Source organism: Halichoerus grypus, chromosome 2, assembly GCF_964656455.1.
Source record: "Halichoerus grypus chromosome 2, mHalGry1.hap1.1, whole genome shotgun sequence".
NCBI classification, from domain to species: domain Eukaryota; kingdom Metazoa; phylum Chordata; class Mammalia; order Carnivora; family Phocidae; genus Halichoerus; species Halichoerus grypus.
Genome location: NC_135713.1, coordinates 82,963,322 through 82,979,738, shown reverse-complemented (window position 1 = coordinate 82,979,738; position 16,417 = coordinate 82,963,322). Strand labels below are relative to the sequence as shown.

The window sequence follows — 16,417 nt, the reverse complement described above, 5'->3', positions numbered from 1 at the left end:
AAAGTTGACTAAATTTGAACATATATATTTTAATATGTTTTTCTATTGAATAGGAATCAAAAAGGGAAACTAGGAAGAACAGTTGTTATTTTAAAAGAATTCTTCTAGATAGTATGTTCTTTCTTTTAAAGAGGGAGCATAAAGAAACCCTTGGTTTTAGTGTTCTGAGTTCCAGGTCCAGGAGCAAGGTCTTATTGAATAGATGAACTGGCCTTCTTCTAATCCGAATGGCCCAGCATACCTAAATTTATCAATGTTTTGTCCATTTGTTGCCATCTCTTCAGGCACTAATATCCTCTGTGTTTCAAATATAAATGACACATTGAAAGGCCTTCTCTTTAGTTTCACAATGAGAATTATCTGGTAGATCTGCTTTGGGAAAAATTAAACATTCCAATAAAATCCTTATATGTAACTTAGCATTACTTAATTTTGAGTGCTAATTACAGATTTTGAAAAAATTCCCAATGTTTCTAACTTTTCCTTATTCTGAGATTATTTCTGGAAAATAAAATGACGTGATGCTTTCTATACTAGTGCTCTATCTATATTAGTGCTATATCTATGTTATACTCGTTCTGGGTCCTGAAGAGGACTTTGCATATCATACTAAGATGATCAAACCGGAGTCTCTGAATTTAGAGCTGTTGACAGCTTGAGACCGTATTGCCTGTCAGCAACTAATTATTATTTTCAGGGGGAGTCCCGATTAGGAGAAATATTCATGTTCCTGTTCTTACCTTCTTTTCAGTAAACAGGGAAGATTCCTTTACAAAGCCATCCTTGCTGCATGAAGACTTATTTTAAAAGTAAAGCTGATAATACTTGCAAATAGAGTGTTTCGGTGGTTAAATTCTTGAAGAAACTTGAGTCATAAAAATTTCAGCCTCAAAAGATTTTAACGTAATCGTCTCTGATAACTTCAATCTCCATTTAAATTTTTTTTTTACAATTTTAATTAGAAAAGTAAAATTTTGTTTTGAAACTCATTATAAAAATACAGATTTACTAAAGTCATCCACATACATCACATTGCTACCAATTTTTTTTGGCTTATTTTTGCCATCTGAAGTTAAACATATTTTTTCAAAGTTCTCCAGGTCTGCGTGCCACACCATAATTCTGGTAAAATAATGTATTCCTTTAAAGGAGAGCTCCTAATTCTTAGGCATGTCATAGGTTTTCATATCAATTTGATATGGGTATGTACAGTAATAGACATTAGAGACATTTAAGATATCCATCTTATTACTATTTTTAATGTATCCTTAGCTTGCCATTTCTGTAATATCTTAACCAAAACCAGGAGATTACAAAAATGTGTTATTTCTGTTCATATTTGGGGCACAAGAAGGAAGACTGTTTAAATCATTTACCTTTTTAAGTTAATTGCCAACTTGTTTTTCTCTGAAAATGTTTTTTATACATGAATCAGATTTGAAACTCACAGAATTGTCAAAACGAAGGCTTGATATGGGTTTAACTTAGTGACATTATTAAAATATGCTATTGATTATTTTTTTAATTCAAATAAAAGCAGCTTTGACACAAACTTCACATTATTATTCTTAGTTTTATCATGAAAATTGCTGGTAACACATTCTTTAAGTTTTGCTGAAGCATCTCCATTGTAATCTTTACAAAGAATGGTGTGAAAAATAAAGAGCTCTGAGTCTGGTGAGGTGGACCTTCATATTGAAAGAGTTGAGCAGTCAAGTGCATTGGGGTGACCTATCACTTTGCCTAATGACTGCAGACCTGTGCTCATGAGAGGCTCACTGTCAGATTGGGATGCACCTGGCAGTGGGATGTCTGCCTGTTCAAGACGTCCTGAAAGCAGCAATATGAGCTGGTGATGTTCATTCTGTATCATCAGAGCCCACGGGGTGGTGGTTTTCCCAATCTACAATTGCTACTTGAAACACAAAGGAAAACACTTTTCCCCTTTTAATATTATAGTGATTAAAGTGGGGCTTAAAGAAAGAAGACCTAAAATTTGAAACCAGGAATGTAAGACAGATTTAAATTATGTGATTCACACTTATGCCAGATGCTGCTAGAGGAATTCCTTGGTTTCTCATTAACATGGAGCAGTCCCCTTGGACTTCACACATAGTAGCCACTCACAAGCACATACACATTCATGTAAATGCTAGGAATAATCAACTGCGTGCTACCAACTGTACAAGTTCCAACAGAGGATTCAAGAAAACAATCCATTTCAAGGAGATGAGCTGCCATTAAAAAGCTGTCATTCCTTTGCAAGCCTTGATATACTTGGAATGAATGTCCTTAATGAACTTGGCTAATTGTTTTGTGATGTCATTTCTGAGATTATTCAAAATCCATTTAGGAAGGCACTGCTTAGACATGGATACAATTAACATTCTTACCAGGTGAAACTGTAATGGTGGCAAAATATTAATTTCTGTTGATAACTGCCTTTGTGTACAGAGTGCTTGCATTTATAGAATTGTAGTTTAAATGGTCACATGGAGATTTATATGAATAAGTATTTTCAAGTCACATTTTATTTTTCAATTATAGATTCCTCTCTGATTGTACCTTTGTCTATAGATTGATCTCTAGTTTTCCTTTTTTTTTTTTTTTTAAAGATTTTATTTATTTATTTGACAGAGACACAGCGAGAGAGAGAGGGAACATAAGCAGGGGGAGTGGGAGAGGGAGAAGCAGGCTCCCCGCGGAGCAAGGAGCCCGATGCGGGACTCCATCCCAGGACCCTGGGATCATGACCTGAGCTGAAGGCAGTCGCTTAACCGACTGAGCCACCCAGGCGCCCCTCTAGTTTTCCTTTTATTCATTTACTTTTTTGTTATTTATTGCATTTACACATGGCCATTTGTTGAGTGCTCTGAGTAGACCACTTTGGTAGGTTCTGAGTATCCAATTACAATTCAGAATTAGAAAGGATTTGGTTGGTTGATGTCAGATTCCTGATGCTTTTGTGCAGATGCTACAGGACTTCTTTCTCTATCTTTAGCAAACCCCAAAACATGAAGCAAACTGGGGGCTGAATTAAGTGTGCCATAAATATGGATATTACTAAAAATATTCTTTCTTAACTAAAATCAATAATGTAACACAGCTCAAATCTTTGTTTGTTTGCATTTCTTGCATGCAGTTTACCTATTATGTACCTAGTAATTACCTATTATTTCTCTATTTCTTCCTGCTAAATCTATGTATTTATAACTCATTCACTTTTCTTTCTCTTTGGCTTTACTGAGGAACACACATCTGAATCAGTTAATGGAGAAGATAACTTTTACCTTTGTCCTAGTAAATATAACACTGAATGCATAGTTTTAATTTAAAAGAGACTATAGGAATCTTCTATGCTCTATGAGAGCATAACTTAGAGGCTATGCTTTAATTAAAGTTATTTTGCTTTCAAAGAGAATGTAATCACTGTGAGGGTAAGGATGCCATGCAATTTCTTTCTTTATAGTCTTTGTAAGTCACGATTCTGCTCATAACATCAAAACGTTGACTGACCTGCAAAATACATTCAGCCCTGTAATGCATATGATTTGTAAAAGTCAAATGGGATAATAAATAATTAACAGATTATTCTTACCAAGGAAGGAATGTTTAGAAAGAGAAATTTAAAAATTACATAATCTGGAATTGAACATTTCTTAGCATTCAGTCTAGTTCACAAATTGAAGTTTTCCCTTTTCAGGAACATTTATGAAAATAATAATGTTTTTTATCACCATTGTCATCTAATAAGGGCCTGAATACATGCATGACTGTACAGGGGTTAAATAGTTCCTCTGAAAGCTTTTCTTCCTTTTTAATCTAAAAAAATGACTTTCACATGGAGAGAATTACAAAAGAACATACTGATAGGAATAATGAAAGATGTTTCACAAAAAGCATGGATCACAGATAATATATTGAAGTCAAGTGGGTTGTTTATTTCTGGTAGTAGAGTAAGTATTGACTGTTGAGATATTAGCCCCGAGGAGATTTTGGATTAATGCCCCTTAAGTGGTCGAGTCTTCTTGAAGTAGTATTTCAGGCAATTTTCGAAGGGAAAAAGGGACAGATGTTTAGATCTTGGGAATTTGGTAAAGGGGACATAATGAAGAAGCTACGCTTCAATATATTCTTTGTTAAGAATTAGGTTATGAGAAAGATGAGTTACAGCCAATTTAATATATCAAAACATTTGGAAGCTTATACCATATTTTTAGAATTAAAATGATGAGAGAAAGGACAATAGATCCATTAAAAGATAGTTTTAAAAAAATCATAAATTTGCAAAGAGATTCCATGATGAGTAAAATATTTAGGAAATACTCGCTTTTCCCTCATGTCAATGAACCAGATGATGGATTGAATTGTTCAATCAGGAGACACATCTCTATACTTAAAAAAAAAAAAAAGTATTCTAATGGAGAGAATATTACCAAAGTTTAATTTAAAGACATCATCTTGTACTAAGCAAATAATTTCTCATGCTATCTTCCTAACATCATTCAAATGTACTTTTGTAAATTATACTCTTCCTGGAACTATTAAAATAATCTACTAATTCTGATTCTAGTTACAGCTGTCACTTAATCTATTCCTGATAAATTGTCACACTTGTAACTTTGTTCTTTTTCTCAGTTTAAAATTGCACAATGTTAGTGAAATGTTTAGACAAGTAACCTTATGAAGGAAGAAGTGTAGGTTAAAATAAATGTAACATTATATAATTTGTGTTGTCTCTGCAAATAGTTTAAAAATAAAAGAGAATAAAATTACTCATTTGACATTTCAAAGCATTGAAATAAGCCTTGATCATACCTATAGTTATCATGAACTCTCCCAATCTACTGTGGGAAAAAATCTTTACTTATAATTGGAATTCATCATAACAGGTATAACAGTTGTATTTGCTAATATTTCAAAGCACCTATGTCTCTCAATTTTTGCCTGTTTGAATACCATTGTATTCTTTTCATATTTAGTACACAAATCCACAAGTTTAGATAGAATATCGGTTGGAGAATACATCATAAAACTAGGCAAATGGGGATGTGTACAAATGCCATAAATATTCACATAAATGGGAAAGCCTAGTTATTTCTTCCAAATATTTTAAACATCTGGATAACTGGCATATATGAATGAAGAATTGGAATTTAGGGCTGAATGTTTCAGTCTCTGAACAGATGATTTTCCTCCCGTCTACGTGGATCACATTTGCTCTCTCTTTGGGAGTCCTTTTGATTATAATAGCAATATTTGAACCGTACATATTACTGTTTCATTTATGACTAAAATAACAGGGATTCTCTTCCTTCTGAATTGCCATTAGCAACTCAGAGATTTCTGAATAGAATGTATCATTTGCCTTAAAGCCTTCGTGCCTGCCCGCGTTTTGAGGTAGATATTTATTAATGCAATGCAACTTAGCAACAATTGCGTGTCTCCAGTGTCCGCACACGAGCAGCACATTCTGCAGCTGTACTGGTGTAGTTTGCATTCAGAGAGAATTGGCCTCCGAGTGTCAGAGAGAATGCATTCAAAGGTGCCCCACATATGGCTGCTGGTAGTGATAATAAAATGAGGGCTATAATTAAATGCAGTCAAAGAGTTAAAGCTAGAAATCAAATACATTTCAGTTTTTCTGTGATAGGATGCAATCATTATTGCTTAAAAATAGGATTATAATTTAAATTGCTTTCTCATTTGATTTATTATTCTGAATATGGAGAGATTTCTTTGTATATTTCTGAAGATCCGAAGGGAAAAACGTGGAATGGAAACATCTGGATCACATCACAGATTTTTAGTAGCAATAAGTGGTTCTGTCAGATTCCCAGGGAAGGAGAATGACTAGCAGAGTCAGCAGTCCTCACCCTACTGTTCCTCCTGGTCACAAGGATGAGCTATAGGAGAGTCACTAATTTGATAAGTACAAACATACCACTCAGAAATTATCCCCTTGATGCTACTTCCTGGGTCTTTCATAGTTTCACGGAGTAGGGCTTCTCAATTTGAGATACAGCACTGAAAACATGTCCCTTGGCCCAGCCATTCCTGATGGATTCAGATGTTTTGCATCACCAAATCGAAACGGTTGTCATTTTCCATGTGTGAAAGTTAAACTCCATCAGTGAAAAAGAAACACACCCTGACGTGGACAGCAGGAAGGATTGAAAAAACACAAAGTCATTTTCCAGAAAGCAAAATTATTATGAAGCGAGATATGGGTAATAATTACATGGAATAAGGGTACTTGAGGAGTATAAAATACGATTTGTGCCAAGCCAGGTAACTGGCATATTTATTCAGCAAGCTCACTTGAAGTTTCAGCATGACATTCGTGGTTGAGACTGAATTTTTTTCTGAGGTTGGCCTTGAATACAAATTCATATTTTGATGAAATAAGTTCTAAATATTGAATATTTTTATTTTGACATAGTTAAATGGTGTTACAAGTTATTGTTATTTTGTGGGCAATTTTAACTAAGGGAAGTTTGTGTCAGTTTACTGCAATAGGCCCAACATGCAGAAAACCATTTGTATTTAAGAATACAGTACCATTTATTTTAATATTTCACTTGTGAAAAAGATTATTTTGTTATTCTTTTAGAAAAAATCCTTAGGGAAAAATTGATATTTGGAGTTTTAGTTTCCTGAAGAAGAATTTTTAAATGTTTCCATTTTATTGTGTCTAGTCACATTATGATTTATATACTATCTCCCAATCTCATAATCTTAAAATAATTGCACAAACATCAGCTTGGGTTAAAGACAAAGATTCCAAGTTTTCTAGGATATGCTCATCCTTGGTGCCATTAGAATATCCGAGCAAAGTCCCCATTGACTGTGTCTATGCCATAAATCCATTCTCCCTCAAAGTATATTCTGAATGTAAAAATGAAAATAGACATTTATATGCAGTCTGAGCTAGAAAGAGGTGCTGATGCTGTAATTAATATTGTACCACAGTATCTTTTTAATCTATCGTGCTGTGCTGCCTTTTGCCCTTTATGGTATGTCAGAGAGGAATGTAATGAATGAGTGTGTCTGTGAGTATCAGCTTGAATTTGGTGAAAAGCGAGGTAACATGACATTTAATGTGATTAAGGCAGGTATAGATTCAGGTTTATTAGCTTTCACACAATCAAAAGGTAAAACCCATGAGGATAAAACATCAAATATTTTTTAAAAGACTTTTTTCAGAATTTATTTTAAAGCTCAATTTGCATAGAGGCGTTTGATTATGTTTAAGAATTAACAGGATTCCCTGACTTTGTAATGTTTCCTAGGAAGATAACTCACAATTGTAAAACATCAGAATATTCAACATTTTAGGAGATAAATGAGGGATTTATTATTAAATCAGAAAAGAATTGGCATAAATCTGACTTGAAACAGCTGTTTAGAGGATTAGCATAGAGAGTCTTTTCAAGTCTAAGAGAATAATTGTTCTTCATTTTTCATATCAGAAGGGGGCACTAGTGGTCCACTTTTAATAACAGCAAAGCTCTTCTTTTGTTATACGACATTTGATAATAAATAAATATCATTTTCTATTTAATGTTGAGGCAATCGCATGAACAATTAAGAGTGTAAATATCTATTGTTAGGTTAAAATTTTAAATAATTAAAATTTTGTATGCAAATATAGTCTTCTCTCCTTTTCATCTGAGAATTATGGCACAAAATTAAGAAGTTTTGTTGTAAGAGTACCAATTCTTATTGTTTAATGCCTACGCTAATGACTGGAGTGATGGAATAGATTAATTTTACACACACACACACACGCACACACACACACACACACACACACACTTTCAGTGAACTTTATCTCATTCCCTCACCACTCACCAAACTAGAGCCAATACCCACAATAAGAAGACTTAACTGTTTATATAACTTGCCAATTGTGACTTAAAATAAATTAACATAATTCATTATCTTATAATTTCCAGTTTGGTTAAACAAATGGTCCATGTGCATACTTAATGGGATGATTGCGTTTTACATCTCTCTAGATCTCCATTAAAAGACAAGCTGCAAATGCAGTGGTTAAGCTCATTGGCTGACATCTCTCGGTATCCAGGTCATCTGTTTATAGAGTAGGTGTGGCTGGACACTATGATATTCTAAATCCACAAACTGAGTAATTGAAAAATTTCAGAGATGCAACCAGACATGGGATAGTTGGGCTCAGTGGAGGTTTCGAAGGCAGGCACGCAAGCACCTAAAGAAAGACAAAAGATGAAAGCTGGCCACCTCTTCATTTATAGACAGTACACTTTCCTGAATTTAGCAAGACTTCCCCTCCCCCTAGAGCCTTACATGTAAGTGTGAAGATGTTGAGACATGCATTATGTTTTACATTTTTGGTTAAGTTTTGCAGAAAATCATATGGCTAAGTAGTACTTGTATTCTAATGGAAAAAGGTGTGAGGAAAAGCCCTCCAAAAATGAAATCCACTTGTCAGTTTGCATTTGACATGTTTTATTACATAGTAAAACCTGTCAGCTAAAATTTTAGAGACTTACACCTAAGTTGTGACTGAAAACAGGTAATTGTCCTTTCAAAACAGGTATTTTGAGTACATAAATGGAAATTTTGGTAGCCGTGTGCTTGTAGCGTTATCTATTTTGCTTGCAAAATTGAAGAATTTAAGAATTGTTGTTGGTATTTAAAAAATACTAAGAATAACTTAAGAGAATGAGAACTTAGGAAACCTGCTTTGCAACAATACTTTACAGATACATATTTGAATACTGTTCAGTCAACTCATTATGTCATTTGTACACATTAAACAGTATACCTTGCCAAGATTTCATAATGCAATTTTAAGTACTTAATAATGAGAAAATGTAAGAGTACATTTGTATTTGATTAGTATTAATAAATAAAGCTTCATCTCCAGTTAAAATCTTTTATAAATATTAAAATCTTTAATTCAACACAAACATTTTTTTTCTTTTCCTTTTAGGAGATTTATTTTTTCCCTTAAAGCTGAGACAATTGTGCTGTTTCTGAAGCTCAGTGGGGAATTATTTTCCAGAAAAAAAAATGGGTAGGAGGAGAATTTCCTTGCTGTATTAGGACTCTCCCCAATTTCTTTTGGATCTATGATTTTAAAAGGTTGTATTCACTTTGCTCTCTCTTGCATCCCGAATGAGAGAGAAGGAGAGAGAGGAGAAGAAGGGTAGAAGGAAGGAAAGAAAAAAGTGGGAATATCAGAAGGAAGTAGAGGAGAAAAGAAAAGAAAAAGAAAATGTCTTGGAGAAGTATATACATTTTGATGAATTGACACTTGTAGTTTTTTGGTACTAGCTGAGGAACAGCGGGATCCTGGCAGCAGGTTTAAGATAACACATCTCAACTTTCAGAACAACATGATTTAAAGAAACGGTGTGACTCAGAGGATAGTTTTGGCATTGAGTTTGTGAGAAAAGGAAGTTTTGCTTTTGTATTTCTCTTCAGATATAAGAGAAAGTTCTGTTTCTGCCAACATAGATAAAAAAGCTATCCAATTATTACAACGCCAGCTTTCTCTTTACAAATATCAAGTGTAATTAAAGCAAAAAGCTAAATATTATACAGAAAATAAGATGGAAAATATTGGCTGTTGGAAATTGGCTTGGTATGGGCTTTGTGGATGGATGGCATTTACTAAATTGTACCAACTCTGCTTTACGTTTTTGGACCGCGTGAAAGGCTGAATTATTGATTTGCCTGTTCTTCGGCATTAGAGGCAGCCACAAAAAGGTATCTCATCTGCTCAGGTATTTTTCCTACCTGATAATTTTTTGTCAATCTCTTCTACAAACAGTTTGTGAATAATCATGGACTAAAAGCTTCCCTTGTATGTTGTACTTCTGTCTGAGTGTGTTTTTTTTTAAACCATGATTTCTGATCGGCCTATTCTCTAGTCTCTGACCTTTGCCTAGAGGGCTAGTGCTAATTTGTGTGGTCCTCTTACTGGTATGTTGCTATTACTCAAGTTTTTCTGCTTTCCCTTAATGCCTACTTAAATATTTTCTCATTTTACCCTTAAGCAAAATGTCAGATTCTTGGCAGACAAAACATTGCATCCTTGTATAAAAGGGAGGCCGTACCGGTTTAGCATTTCATCTATCTATTTAGTAATGTGTATCCTTTGGGCCTTCTGTAGATACTGAGCGTCCACCTGAAATAGTCCATTGTTAGCTGACAGCAGCAGAGTATACATATATATGTTTTTTATTATGTGCGTGTATGTGTAGCTTTTATGCAGATTAGGGCCTGTGAACATTTTTTCTTTTCTTACACCCTCCTAGATATTGCTCCAAGTGGCTGTTAGGAAACAAAGTGGAATGTGCAACTGCTAAACAAATATGGTAAACCTACCTAGGTGTCCTGAAATGAAAAACTGCCTGAGGTATATTGATTGAGTTAAAAAAAAAAAAAAGTCATAGAAGAGTATGTGGAATATGATTGCATAGATTTAAAATATTTAAAATACTAAAATATCGAGAAGGATATAAAAGAAACTGTCAATAATGGTCCCAGAAGAGGAGAATCGGGAGGGAAAAACAGAACAATTTAAAATGAGTATCTTATTAAAAATAACAATGTAGTGATAGTGGTTGCATTCATCTAAAAGCTGAGTGGCTTTTCTCTTTCCATTTCATTTTTATGTGATGGCAAAGAAACTTAAATGGGCTTTAAAAATATTTTATGAAAGTATCTTCTAAAATCAGAAGAGCACAGAACTACTTAAAAGACGAGAGGGAAATTATGGAATTGATTTGTTATTAGCAAGGAGTTGATACTACTGAATCAACTAAACATAATGTCTCTTTCTTTTTTTTCCATCCCTTGGGATGTTGTTCCCTAAGTAGGCAGTTGGCCTTCCCAGTGATGTTTGGAAATTTTTAGTCAGCTACAGGGTTGCTGATATTTGTGATGATGAGGGAGGGGTTGGGAGGATGTGGATGGGTGGGTTTGATACCAGGAGACTCAGTTACAAAATCCTTGGACAAGGTCAGAAAAGCAAGTCCTTTGGCATTTTTTGGAAAGGCACCAAGGTGGAAGAATTTGTATTTAAGGAATGGAGATAATTGGAAAAAAAAAAAAAATAGTGTTCTGGTGACTGAAGTCATTGGTGACCCTGGAGGGGAGGGGCTTAATATATTTTCACCTGAATATAATAAGTTAGTTTTTCACACTAGTCAAAGAGAATGAATCTTAAAAAAATCTCCAAAGCTAAAAAGTTTGTGGCATTTATCTTTTCTCTAAATTCAAAGAACATTTTGTGAATGCAATTTGCTACTTGGAATTAAAAAAAAAAATACATCAAGAGGCTTAAAACTTCCTTGGTACTTCATTTGAAGTTTAATACCTAATTTGATAAAGCAGAACCTTTGCTTTCCACCTCCTATATTCTGCCTCGTAGATCCCACTTTCTAGATTTTCATGTCCACAGAGATACAGAAAATCCTAGATCTTGATAATAGAAAATGTTTTGGATAACTTGTTTTTTAGAAATTTCCCCTGGTATCCACAGTTTGATAGTCCTGATTGTGCATGAATCAGTCCCATGAGCTCAGGCCTTATCCCCAGTCACCACTGAAGAGTAACACATTTTATTCAGCCTTATCTCCAAAGATTTGTTGGAAAAATTGAATTCCTTTCCCAGTGAACAGACCTCTCTTATCTCCTACATATTCTCAGTCATTACTTCACTTTTTTGCCAGTGATTCCATATAGAAGTGATCTTCTTTGGCTATAAATTAAAATTCCTATGGCGACTTCCTCCCCAAAAATGGGAAAGGCACTTCTGAATAATAAAATTTCCCATAATGTAACACGTGGTTGTTGAAGTTACTGCTTTGATACACATTTCTCTGTGTAACTGATTGTAAAGGAGCATATTGTTGCTCATACATTTTGGTTTGCATTATGACTCTGAGGATGAGAATCTGTTCATGGTGGTATTGTTCTTTATGTTCTTTAAGAGACTGTCCCAGCAAGATTATGATATTAAATAGATTAAATCCAATGACATTAATCAAAATGTCATTGTATATATTTTTATTTACATATTTCTTATTTATAGACCTATGAAATTGTCCTAATGTGCTGTATTCCCAAATTTGCCCAGCACTTCTGAGAAATATCCTATAAATAAACGCATCTAAGAGCAGATCTAAAGTAGCACATCCATGGAAATGTAAATAAATGTCCAAGGTCCATGGAAATGCAAAAAAGATATAAAACTGGAACTTGTTCTGTTTTATTAGTTCCACCTGAGACTCCAAGACCAAGAATAAAACAGATACCATATATTCCACATTAGAAGGGAAGGTGCCAAACCTTCAGGTTGGATAATCTGTGAGATTGGGACACTTGTCAGCATTGATACACACTCAGCTCCATGCTGTATAAAAAGTGGTTCAACAGAGTGATGAAAAGTTCTGTAAGTTCAGGAGACTTCTTTGCAGAGAGTTGTCAAGGTGGGAATAGGAATGAATAAGAATTAGAAAGGCTTTTACAGATTAATAAGGAAAAAGATATTACCTATCGGAAAAAGGATACAGATATGCAGACAATTCAGAGAGAAAAAAACCCCAAGTGGTCAATAAAAATTATGCAACATTTCCATTTGCATTATTATTTGGGTTAATTAATGTCAGTTAAAACAAAAACGAGATATAACTGAACTTTTTAGGATGCCAAAAAAGGAGAAGTCTAAGTACAAATATTGGCCAGGACGTGATGAAGTAGTAACCCGGCTGGTAGGAGTGTAAGTTGGCATAATCGCTTTGGAGGGCAAAAATCAGTAAATTTTGTAAATGGATATACCACGGGGCCTACAGATTCTACTTCTGGGTGTATATACTAAACTTGTACTGTCCAATATGATAGCCACAAGTCACATGTAGCTATGTAAATTTACATTTAAATTAATTAGAATTAAGTAAAGTGAAAAATTCAGTTCCTCAGTCACATGAGACACATTTCCAGGGCTCTGTAGCCATAGCACAGAGCATTGCCTTCATTGTGGAAAGTCATATTGCACAGTGCAGTCCTTAAGAAAATTCCTCCCATGTGCACAAGGAGAAGCGTAAGAGTTATTCATTTCAGTGTTATTTTATAATAGCAATCTATATGTCCTTTAGTGGTGGAACGGAAAAATAAATCGTGATATATCCACACAATGGACTATTATATAGCAGTTAAAATAAATGAACTAGCTCTAACTCTAACAACCTTAGTAACTCTAGAAAATGTATTAAGTGAAAAAAGTGACTTTGTGAGTGTTCTATAGAGTAGGATCCTATTTACATAAATTAAAAACAAGCACAAAATATTACCACACACTCTTGAGTGAGTGAGTGAATAGTGTATGTGTGTGACGTATCTTTCTCTCTCAAAATGTGGATAGTTACATAATGATTACTTCTGTGGTGGGTGAGAGAGAAGAAAATTGTCTTGGAATTGTAACTTTATGTGAAAGTTTACATGTTTTGATCTGAATCATATATGAAATAAATGAAATAAATTGTGGCCTTTGTTCTTTTTTTGGTAGGGACCAGAGAAATGCTTTTATATTGTCTTTTGCAGCTTTCTGTATTTTAATTTTTTCAAAACAATGGTAAATGATTAGATGATGTAATATATCCAAATTAAACATAAAAATTGAAATGTATAGCCATTATTTATTACTAAAATATCATAATATTAATAAGATAGAACATAATATTACAATTGACCTTTGAATAACACAGGTTTGAACTGCACATGTTCACTTGAGTATTGTTTTTCAATAAATATAGTACTATAAATGCATTTTGTCTTCCTTATGATTTCCTTAATAACATTTTTTGTTCTTTGGCTTACTTTATTATAAAAATACAGTATATAACATATACAACATACAAATATGTGTTAATTGACTGTTTATGTTATCAGTACAGCTTCTGTCCAACAGTAGGATATAAGTAATTAAGTTTTGGGGGAATCAAAATTTATATGGATTTTTGACTTTGTTGGGACTGGTGCCCCTAACATCCTGAGTTGCTTAAGAGTCAACTGTATGTCAGGGAAAATAAACTCTCAATTACATCTACTAATAGAAGATGAGCAAATAATTCCCTAATGTATTACTGAGGCACTGGAATGCATATTTTATTAATGTTTTACTTATGCTAAAAGTATGTATGTTCATATTCCCTAAAATGTATAACTGATTAATGGTTGGAAGATGATGTAGAAATGTGATGGATGATGAGGAAAATAAAAATTAGAGTATGTAGATTACAAAATAGATAATCAAAAATCAATTACAGTTCTTCTGTGTCTATTACTTTTTTTATGCAATGGACTCCCTAAGAAAAATACCAATTAACCAAAATACTTCAGAGTTTAGGCTATATTTCTTCTGATAAATGTGCATGTTGATTTTTGCATGTGTACATTTCTACTCTTTACTATTAGATTTTTCTTTTTTTTATTGAGATGTAATTAACATATATCATTTTGTTAGTTTTAGGTGCATAACATTATGATTTGATATATGTACATCTTGTGAAATGGTTACCACAATAAGTTAACATCCATCAACATACATAGTTAAAATTTTTTTTCTTGTGATGAGAACTTTTAATATCTACTCTCTTAGCAACTTTGAAATATATAATACAGTATTGTTAAAGTTTCTTTAAGAAATTTTTGTCTTTTATTGATCTTTATTTTACTCACAGCTCCCAAGATTTGCTAGATACTTATAAGATGCTTTTGAAATCAACTATGTTGAGTTATAATTTACATTAAATTGCATTGATTTTTATTGTATAGTTTGTGAGTTGTGACAAATGTATTATCCATGTAACTTACACCACATATAGGTCTATAATCCTTGACTTTGACCCTTACCTAATACTGTATGCAAAAGTTGGCTCAAAATGGACAAAAAGGTTAAAGCTGAAACTAGAAAACATCTAGAAAAAAGAAGAAAATCTTTGCAACCTGTGTTACACAAAAATTTCCTAGGAAGAAAAAAATGCTGTTAAGAAAACCATTGATAAATTGAACTTCAGCAAATTAAAAACTTTTGTTATTCGCAAGTTACCATTGAGAAAATGAAAAGGCAGTCACAGAGAAAATATTTGCAGTATTTATATCTGGCAAAAGACTTGTATCCTGAATATACAAAGAGCTCTTACAACTCAATAATGAAACAAGCAACCTAACTAAAAATGAACAAAAGATTAAAAAAGATATTTCATAAATGAAGGCACATACTGCCAATAAGCACTTGAAGGGATGCTTAAAATCAAGTCATCAGAGAAATGCAAATTAAATCCGTAATGAGATACTATTATGCATCCACTAGAGTGGATAAAGTTAAGTGTAAAATTATACAGTGACTTTGGAAAAGTTTTGCAGTTTCTTTTTATAAAGTTAAACATTCTTACTATGTGATCCCAAAATTTTTCTCCTAGGTATTATAACAGAAAAGAAAACCCATGTCCACACAAATGCTTGTACACAAATATTTATAGCAACTTTATCAAAAGTAGCCAAAAGCTGGAAACAACCCAAATGTTCAACACAATATCTTCTGAGTATAAAGTATTCAATAAATACTACTACTGCTCCTTTCTCCATGTCTTATTATTTTGTAAGTGCATAGAATCAGATAAAATCATGAATGATCCAACTAGATGTTCTTTATCATTTGTAGATCAGGTAGAAAGGGAATAAAAAGGCCACAATATTACATCAAACTTGAAAGTCTTTGCATTTAGAGTGGTAAATACTTAAATACGAGTGAAGTAACACAATATAAAATCAACTAATGCAGCAACTTGGGTAGATTTTATAGACCTATATGGATATGTAGGTTAACTACATTGTGTGATGACTCTAAGTTATATGAGGTAAATATACTCCTTCCTCTGTTTTTTAAATAACTTAGGTCCCTTTATGAGCTCTAAGAAGGGTTCAGTATGTTTCATCATTTTCACCAGAAGGAAGGAAATCAGCAAAGTAGTCCAACTCTCTGGGTAAGATGCAACCTCAACAATTACGAAGGTAAGCCTTCAAATTGTTTGAAATAGCATAAGTATTTCCTTGGTAGGTAAGCATCTGTATTAGTTTCCTATTGATGCTGTGACAAATTCGCACAAACTTGGTTGCTTAGAACAACAACAACAAAATTATCTTACAGCTCTAGAGGTCAAAGTTTGTTTCACTGGGCTAAAATCAAGGTGTTGGCAGGATTGGATTCTTTTTGGAGGCTCTAGAGGAGAATCTGTTTCCTTACCTTTCCAGATTCCAGAGGCTGCCAGCATTCTTCCACTTGTGGTCCCCTTCCCCTAACCACTCTAGCCACTCTGTCCATAATCACAGCTTCCTCTCTGACTTTCCTGCTTCCTTCTTT

General features: G+C 33.5%; 1 long non-coding RNA gene across 1 annotated transcript in view; it reads left to right on the top strand.

Moving 5' to 3' along the window:
* The window catches only part of LOC118527905 (uncharacterized), a 202,908-nt gene extending 186,859 nt beyond the window's left edge, over nucleotides 1-16,049 (top strand). Inside the window, exon 6 of the long non-coding RNA XR_013445331.1 lies at nucleotides 15,953-16,049. This is a non-coding gene — a long non-coding RNA (uncharacterized LOC118527905). The remainder of the gene's footprint in view (nucleotides 1-15,952) is intronic.
* The last annotated feature ends 368 nt before the right edge of the window (nucleotides 16,050-16,417 follow it).